The following is an 8,904-nucleotide window of genomic DNA, read 5'->3' as shown; positions in this document are numbered from 1 at the left end:
AACCCTTTTGTGAACCACTGAGCAGTGAGTGCATTCAGCATCCCCCCTTTTGACACATGGTCCAACCCATGTGTCAATTTTGAAAAATGAGGAAAAAAATGTTTAGGTAGACAGGGTTTACCATCAGGTCCCATCCAAACACCATCCGTATGAGTTGCACCCACAGAGGACCAAATGCGTCCAGAGGACCAAATTTCATCTGCAGAGGCAAAAGTTTGCAAAGCATGGAGATCTGTGAGGGAGTCTTCTGCCTGCAAAGAGAGGGAAGCGAAAACAGGAAAAAAATTAGCTGCTTGCTTAGCTGCAGCATCAGCTCTGGCATTGCCACAAGCAACAGGATCGTCTGAGTTAGTGTGAGCCGCACACTTACAGACCGAGATTGCTGTAGGCAAAAGGATCGCATCAAGAAGATCAGAAACCTGCTTGGAGTTCAGAATAGTTTTACCATCTGATTTAAGGAAATGCCTGTGTTTCCACAGCGCACCAAAGTCATGAACAACACCAAAAGCATATCTGGAATCTGTGTAAATAGTGACAGACTTACCAGCTGCCAACTTACAAGCTTCAGTAAGTGCAATAAGCTCAGTAGTTTGAGCAGAGAAATGTTTAGGAAGAGAACCAGACAACAAAGTGTCATGTGAAGAACATACTGCAAACCAAACACAGTTAGTACCTGTGGCTGGATCACGCAAAGCTGATCCATCTACAAAAAGAATCATGTCAGAGTTTGGAAGAGGAGTCTCTAAAAGATCAGGTCGGGGTGTACAAACTTGTTCCAAAACAGCTTCATGAGCGTCATGAGGCTCCCCATCCTCAGGAGTCGGAAGCAAAGTAGCAGGATTCAGAACAGTACAACGTTTAACAGTGACATTTGGCATATCAAGGAGCACAGAGGTGTATCTGATCCAACAAGCAGTTGAAAGATGTGAAGTTTTCTGCTCGAGAAGAATAATGGCAACAGCATGAGGAACCAAAACAGTCAAATTAGCGTAGCCCACAATATCTTGGGAGGCCAGGACAGCTTTCTCTGCAGCTGCAACAGCACGAAGACAACCAGGCAGGCCTGCAGCCACAGAGTCCAGTTTTGCTGAGAAATGAGCCACTGGCCTTTGCCTGCCCCATGTTCCTGCATAAGAACAGATGTCATACAACCATGCTTCTCATCAACTGCCTGTATGAAAGGTTTATGAGGATCTGGAATGCCAAGTGTTGGTGCTGTTTGAAGAGCCAGCTTAAGCTGACTAAAGGCTGATTCAGCCTCAGGAGTACATGGAACACGATCAGCTGACTAGAGCTGCATGTCATAACTGCAGCTGCCTTTACCATGGATAAGAGCACCTAAGAGAGCTTCGAGAAAAGAGTAGTTAGGAATAAAGTTCCTGCAGTAAGATGTTATACCTAAGAATGACATAAGCTGTTTTTTAGTAACCGGTTTAGGAATGATCTGAACTGCAGCAACACGTTTAGGAGAAAGTGAGCGCCCATCCTTAGAAATCACATGACCCAAAAAGGTGACTTCGTCCTGTACAAATTGTAACTTAGAAAGGCTGGCTTTATGGCCATAAGAAGGAAGATGTTTCAACAGATTCACTGTCTTTTTCACACTGTTGTTTAGATGGACCACATAAAAGGATGTCATCCACATACTGCAAAAGAGCAGAGCCTGTGGTTGATTGAAGTTAATCCAGACTAGCTTTGAGGGCAGCATTGTAAATAGTGGGACTTTCACAGTACCCCTGGCATAACCGGGTAAAAGTCCAAGATCTCCCTTCAAACTAAAAAGCAAACCAAAATGGGCTATCAGGGTGCACTGGCGACAAGTCAACCACTGAGAAAAACTGTGCATCTGATGTAATTTGAGACAAAATAGTGTGTGGGTTGGGCACAGTAGGAGCATGTGGCTGAACTGCAGCATTCACCGCTTGGAGGTCCTGTACAAAACGCCATTCATCTGGCTGGCCAGCATCTTTAATCTTTTTAACAGGAAACAATGGAGTAAGCACAGGTGAATTTTCAAAAGGAACAATAACGCCTGTTTTCTGAAAAGATTGAAAAACAGGTTTAATCCCTTTAATTGCTTCAGGCTTAAAAGGGTATTGTTTTTTACATGGACAAAAGTCTGATTTAGGGGTGACAATTACTGGTTCACAGCCTTTTATCAACCCCACATCATATTTGCACTTCAGCCAACATGGGTATCGAAGACAAATCTGTTTCAGATAAAAAACATGCTTCAAAATGTGATTCTGTGGTAGGAATTAAGTCCACAGTTCTTTGACAATGCATTGTACTCAAAAATGTTTTTTTGTATGCTGACAATCGTTCAGAAAACATCAAATTTGGATCAGCAGGTGAAACAGTCCACTCCATTTCTTTCTGACATGTAGCAACAAACTCTCCCACACCTTGTCACTGCCAGTGTGTACGTTTGGCCAAGGAAATGTGAGGGCGAGTACCACAAACATTAAAAAAATCGAAGTGCTCTGGAGTGAGCGACACAGCCAATAAAGTAGGCGCACATATTTTTTCACTTCTTCTCATAGTCATTGTCAGGCCCCAAAGAAATGTGTGATGTGCAGTGCAAATCAGTAGGTTGCATGAAATCAGAAAGGGGTGAAACTAACGCTTTTGCTTCTTCCACTAGTTGTTGTGAAAAAGGAGAGCTGGGAAGTTTCCACTCATAAGCATATGTAAGTGCCGATGAATCAAACTGCACTGCTGTGAAAACTTTGTCAGGCTGTAACATAACCTTAACACCCTCTGGTGTAGAAGTTAAAATAATGCCTAATTTACACATGAGATCACAGCCCATCAGGTTAATGGGACACAACTCTGATAACAAAAATGAGTGTTTGAAGGAGAGCTCATCGGGAGTGACAACACGCAATGGGCATTGTCATTTTCTCCTTCACAACCTGGCCTGATGCAGACATACAGTAAACGTGGTTTCCACTTAACTTTGGAGGACAATCAAACTCCCCTGACGTCACTACTGATGAACATAAGTTCCTATATTCTGAGAGAAATATCTTTGCTCTAGGACGGAAATAGCATGCAAAACTTTACTACGTGAATCACAGTCGGCAAGCGTTGCTTCACTACACAGAGCAGGAAAAATGTGTGAGTGTGTTTGTGCTATCACCCATTAGTGGAGGCTCCGCTGCCGCGTGACGTCCAGAACCTGCCTCCCACCCTCAGTCAGCCTTTTGCCCAATTTCATCACTTTTTAGCTGTGGACAGTCCTTCTTCCAGTGTCCAGTCTGGCCACAGTAAAAACAAATATTCGGATCATAGCTCTGGCGTGGCCCATTTCGACCTCCTCTCCCACACGTCCACGTCTTCGACTTCGGCCTCGTCCTCTGTTTACACCAACTGCGTAATACATGGTCATGGTTGCCAAATGCAGCTCCTTTTCACACTTGTCCCTTTTGGTTGTCTTACGCGTCTCAACTTGGTTCTGAGCATGGCGAGCATATCGGCGAACGTCAGCCAAACGAGGACCCTCACACCATCCCACGTAAATGTTCTTTACTTCAGTGGCGGCATCTATATAATATTGTCTGGGTCCCGTTAAAACATGTATTTTTCCCATCTAATTCCTTGTTTGCTTTAAAACAAGTATTCCCCATTTTCTATCCCTTCAGTAGCCAACCAGTTTGTATGGAGTACACTGGAGCAACTTGACTGATCAGTAAAACACTGCTTTTGTTGTCACCGCAAGGCTTCCCCCGTCGGTTGTTTCACTGAGACACTACTGAGTAACTACAACTCAACACAGTTTATACACATAACATTCATATACATACTAACAAACAAACAAACAATAATTTATCGCAATTTTCTCATCTCTGTTTGAACGTACACCCAGGTAAATATTCCTGTAGTCTTCTCATACCGACTATGGACCCATTCATTGTTTAACTTCACTGTTTTGCAAATCCTAATTGAATATTACACATTGACATTGAACTTTACTGGATAAGCAGGTCTTCATTGCATTCAGCAGCCTATATGTGAGCATCTATGTGTAAGCTGTTCTTCTTTGCATTTATCAGCAGCAAGCAATTCTTCACTGCACATGCATATGTAAATAGTAAAACAATTCCAATGTGTTAGCGAAACCTTCTATATCACAGTGGTTTCTAAGGTCTATTTTAAGTTCTTTGCCATCAGTGAGATGACATTGTTTACAAAGTGTGTCAAATTATCACTGAAGATCTTTTCAGGAATTTCAAATCTAGAAATGAGTTATTTTACGCGTGATTTTGCTACTGAGAGTGCATCTGCTTGTGCACATGGAAATATTTCAGACCATTTGGTAAAAACCTCTGTTGTCACTGAGCAGAATCGTTTCCCTTAACATTAATTTAGTTCAATGAAATCTACACAATAATGAAATAATGAAATCCAAACAAATATGTTGAAAAAGATACACTGGCTTAGGGAATTATCTTCGTTTTGGTCTTAGATTGCCCTGTGGAATGTATTTTGCACATATTTGACCTGCTAGACAAAACTTTATTAATTTATTTATTCTAAAAAAAAAAATTCAATAATTAGTAAAACCATATGCTGTAAAAACCTTGTTCATTATTGCTTCCATCCCTCCTGTTGAGACATGACATGGTCCGTGGCTCAATACTGCAGCATATTTAAACAAATTCTTTGGCAGTATGGTTTTCCTTCCGGTCATTCATACGAGTCTATTGTAGATGGCAATTGAATAACATCTAATAATGCTAAAATATTTGTAGTTTATACATTTAGCTGTGGATGTCAACATACCTGTTTTTCCAATGCTGTGTTAACACATGTACAGTTGAGAAGGCATACTGACTGTCAGTGTAAACGTTAACAACCTTTTTGTTATTTAATTTACAAGCTTCAGTTAAAGCTACCAATTCGACTGCTTGAACAGAGTAATTTTTTGGTAGTGGTTGTTTTAAGAAAACTTCAGTTTCTGTTACTACTGCAAATCCTGTAGCATTTGTGCCATCAGGGTTTTTTGCTTGACCTGTTGAATAAATATAGTTATTTCTGCATTTTCATAACGTATATCAGTTAAGTCTGGCCTGGGTAAAACACTGATGGTTATTTCTGACATGCAATCATGAGGCTTTCCATCTGTGGGGTAGGTAGCAGTGTGGATGGATTAAGTGTAGCACATCTCTCGACAACAAGGTGTGGCTGTGAAAGAAGAACTGTTATGTAGGAGAGATGTCTGGTAAAGATATTTTGTTAAGTAACCATATCACAGCCACTGCATGAGGTACCTTAAGTGTTAATGGGTGAAATAACACCATTATTGTTGATGCCTGCACTGCCAATGGCTTCTGGCCATTGATTCAAAAGTACGATCTCGTCCCTTTTTCCCCCTTTCAGTGGACACTGGCCCCTAATTACCGCAATTCAGCAGGGGGTCTTTCATTAGAAGTACTGGACTCCCCCGTGCACGGTTTCAGCTCCGACCCTGGAAAGCGGAAAAAACGTTGAGATCTGGTTTGAGGACCCAATTGTTGAGAAAAGTCTCTCAATGAGACTCAGAGTTGCTGGAGTCAGTTAATGCAAATGTTTAATCTTGCAGCAAGTTCAAGAATGTGTGTGTGTGTGTGGGTGTATGTGTGCGAACGTGTGTGAGTTTGTGTGTGTGAGAGTTTAAAGAACCTGTTATCCACAGGCAGGTCTTAACTAGTATGGCACAGGTCCAGCCTGTCTCATCTTTTTTGGAAGGTCCAGTGCTCGGCCGTAACCCTTCTGTCTGTTTGGACTCTCACATACATTCGGTTAATCATAGAAAAACGAGAACAAAACTTTTTAGCCCCTTAAATTCATAAAACAGACATGGTGCAGTTATTTCCATTCTAGAAAATAAGAGTAATCACCACCATTCCTATAAATTCTGGATATTCTAACAATCTGAATCTTTTTTAAATGTTCGATGAAGCCCTTTGCTGTTCTGTTTAGAGACTCAGCTGATCATAAACCAAGTTTTGCTCTTGAACCAAGCTTCTAAACTCTTCACCTTTTTCATTTCTCAGTTAGTATTCACTTTAAAACTGATTAAAAGAAAAATTAAATGAATGCCTATCAACAAATGTGGGATCTAAACTCTAGTGCTTTCTCTAAAATAATTTCCTTTCTCAATTCAGAAATGTGTGTGTGTAAGTCACAACACCCGTGACACCAAAACGGCTTTCTTTTCTCTCTTTTCTCTACACTCTGCACTGTGAGCACACACACCAAATCAGAAAGGCTTTTTTCTCTCTTTTCTACATTATGGACTGTGGGGACAGTCCATAATGTGTGCCAGGGCGTTGTCTCACGTATTAGATTATGCTTAAGATACGAATGGGTTTATCAGTCACATCAGAATCCATACATACTGATCCTCCCGTAATAAAATGGTCGGATCTTATCAAACACACTTTGTTTCTTGTGACAAGTCAGCGAAACAGCGTATACACGTCAAGACACTGAATCAAGTTTGCCACAAGAACTCATAAGTTTGGCAGTATTGCTCTGCCGTCAGCAATCATACACCCATTTTATTTTCATGAGACATGTGCAGGCACCTGTTCATCTACTGTTCTATCACTATGAATTAGTTTATCTATTATCAATAAGGATACTTCTACAACTACTATCAAAGTATGTCCGGACTTCTTATGTTGTCAGTTGCTATATATGAATAAGTGGGTTGCTACTGAAAAGCATTAAGCATGTCACACAGCCCAAACATATAACATTTCAGGACACACCACACAGTTAACAACCACAGTGAAGCGTGTCAAAGCCCAAACATGTAACATTCAACAGGACACTTACACAACACATTCAAATCAAACAGTCAGACAACATACAAGAACATATACCCCAGCCGGCATTGCTCCCTGCCTATTTTCCTACAACTCACTATGTGTGCGCACACCTTTATTCACAAACTCTTCAACTTATACTCTTTTACCGAAGCTGCTACAGCTCGATTGGCCAAATACCCTTAGATCCTATTTCGGTGAATTTGACATCTGCCTTGTATGTAAAAGATTAGCGGTTTAGCAGTTTTAATTTAGTTTGAGTGAAGGAATTCATTTTATAGCAAAATCCGAAATCGTGAAGAACTCAGGAAAGTAAGCTTATTCTCGGATTCCTGAAACTTTAGATTTGCTCTTTCTTTTACTGCAAAGTACAACGTTGAGCAGCACTAATGAGTTTTTTCTATTTTTGGCAGGCTTTACCTTTGCGGGTGAAGCCCTTTCTGTCTGTGCAAAAGAAATCTTGTTACTGTGCAGAGTGACTTCTCTGAGTAGAGTCGCCTTACTTGTTGCGACTTTGCCGATGTTCGAAGCTGGAGTGCAAAGTTGTTGCTTGAATGGTGCTCGCTGGAGCGTGTGGTAGTGTAAAGTTATACCATTTAAAAGGGCTGAAGAGTGCTCAGTGCAGCGGGTGGGCGGAGGTGCAAAGTGACACTATGGCCATAAAAAGAACACCGCTACAAGTGCGCATTGTGCCAGGAAGGGCCCTCGGACGTGAACCAGTGGACAGTTATCGCTTCTCGGCCTTTTGGCTAAGATCAAGTGTAGTATCTGTTCTTATCAGTTTAATGTCTGATATGTCCTCTATGCGAGGACTACATATTAAATGGATTTTTATCAATAGGAGTTGAAAAAGGAGCTTGCTTCGTTCACTCCAAGCATCGACCCGGTACTGCAGTGCCGCTGGGAACGGTGCGCTCTCCTCTGCTCTTGTGAAAAAGCAAACAGCGGTGCAGGATGGAAGTTTCAGGGAGCCTAAGATGAAACTTTCTTTTAATCTGCTGAGAAAAAAGAGTGAATGCGAAGCAGACTTTAATACGGCTCTGGGAGCGAGCCGAGTGCGGGCTAACCGGGACAATTGCTTGAAAGAAACGCGACACCGAATGAGCAGTCAGAACAAAGCCTCAATACGGTGTTCCCGTGTTGTTTGTGGCTGCCTTGTCTTTTGCACAGAGTAAAAGACAAGGCAGCCATCGAATAGGGCCCGATTGTTCCTACTTGGTCAGCCGAGGAGCAAGGGGGGGAGCAAGCGTCTCAACCAAGCAAAGCTCACCATGGGGAAGGTGGCTATGCCAACTAGCCTGATGCCCTGCTCCCGCAGTGATGGATAATCGTACACTGGTTTCTCTTCATAATGTACAAGTCTTTCGCCTTTTACTAAAGACTTCCGTGGAGAGCAGCACTAATGAATTGTTTCTATTTTTGGCAGGCTTTACCTTTGCGGGTGAAGCCCTTTCTGTCTGTGCAAAAGAAATCTTGTTACTGTGCAGAGTGACTTCTCTGAGTAGAGTCGCCTTACTTGTTGCGACTGTGCCGATGTTGCTTGAATGGTGCTCGCTGGAGCGTGCGGTAGTGTAAAGTTATACCATTTAAAAGGGTTGAAGAGTGCTCAGTGCAGCGGGTGGGCGGAGGTGCAAAGTGACACTATGGCCATAAAACGAACACCGCTACAAGTGCGCATTGTGCCAGGAAGGGCCCTCGGACGTGAACCAGTGGACAGATATCGCTTCTCGGCCTTTTGGTTAAGATCAAGTGTAGTATCTGTACTTATCAGTTTAATATGTGATATGTCTATGCAAGGACTACATATTAAATGGATTTTTATCAATAGGAGTTGAAAAAGGAGCTTGCTCCGTTCACTCAAAGCATCGACCCGGTACTGCAGTGCCGCTGGGAACGGTGCGCTCTCCTCTGCTCTTGTGAAAAAGCAAACATTTTTCGAATATCCAACCGCACATGATCATAAGTGGGAGAAGAGGTGTTCAGCTGCAAGAAGGTGTGAATGTCCACCCATAATTCCTCAAAAATGGGTAAGAAAAGGTGCGAATGCCCAACCATACATCATCAAAAGCTAGAGAGGTGGTGTTCGGCT

The 8,904-nt window shown here is 42.2% G+C and overlaps 3 non-coding genes across 3 annotated transcripts; all 3 read left to right on the top strand.

Annotated features, from left to right (window-relative positions):
• Positions 1 to 7,544: 7,544 nt before the first annotated feature.
• Positions 7,545 to 7,735, top strand: LOC140276260 (U2 spliceosomal RNA). Its single transcript, XR_011908888.1, has one exon. It is a non-coding gene; the product is annotated as a U2 spliceosomal RNA (small nuclear RNA).
• Positions 7,736 to 8,145: 410 nt separating this feature from the next.
• LOC140275805 (U5 spliceosomal RNA) lies at positions 8,146 to 8,259 on the top strand. The gene has a single exon (XR_011908519.1). It is a non-coding gene; the product is annotated as a U5 spliceosomal RNA (small nuclear RNA).
• A 275-nt stretch (positions 8,260 to 8,534) lies between these two features.
• On the top strand, positions 8,535 to 8,722 carry LOC140276096 (U2 spliceosomal RNA). The gene has a single exon (XR_011908782.1). It is a non-coding gene; the product is annotated as a U2 spliceosomal RNA (small nuclear RNA).
• The last annotated feature ends 182 nt before the right edge of the window (positions 8,723 to 8,904 follow it).

This window comes from Leuresthes tenuis, unplaced genomic scaffold (assembly GCF_036924035.1).
Source record: "Leuresthes tenuis unplaced genomic scaffold, fLeuTen1.0.hap1 SCAF_18, whole genome shotgun sequence".
Lineage (NCBI taxonomy): Eukaryota > Metazoa > Chordata > Actinopteri > Atheriniformes > Atherinopsidae > Leuresthes > Leuresthes tenuis.
The sequence above is the reverse complement of the archived record's forward strand: the minus strand, read 5'-3'. Positions and strand labels throughout refer to the sequence as shown.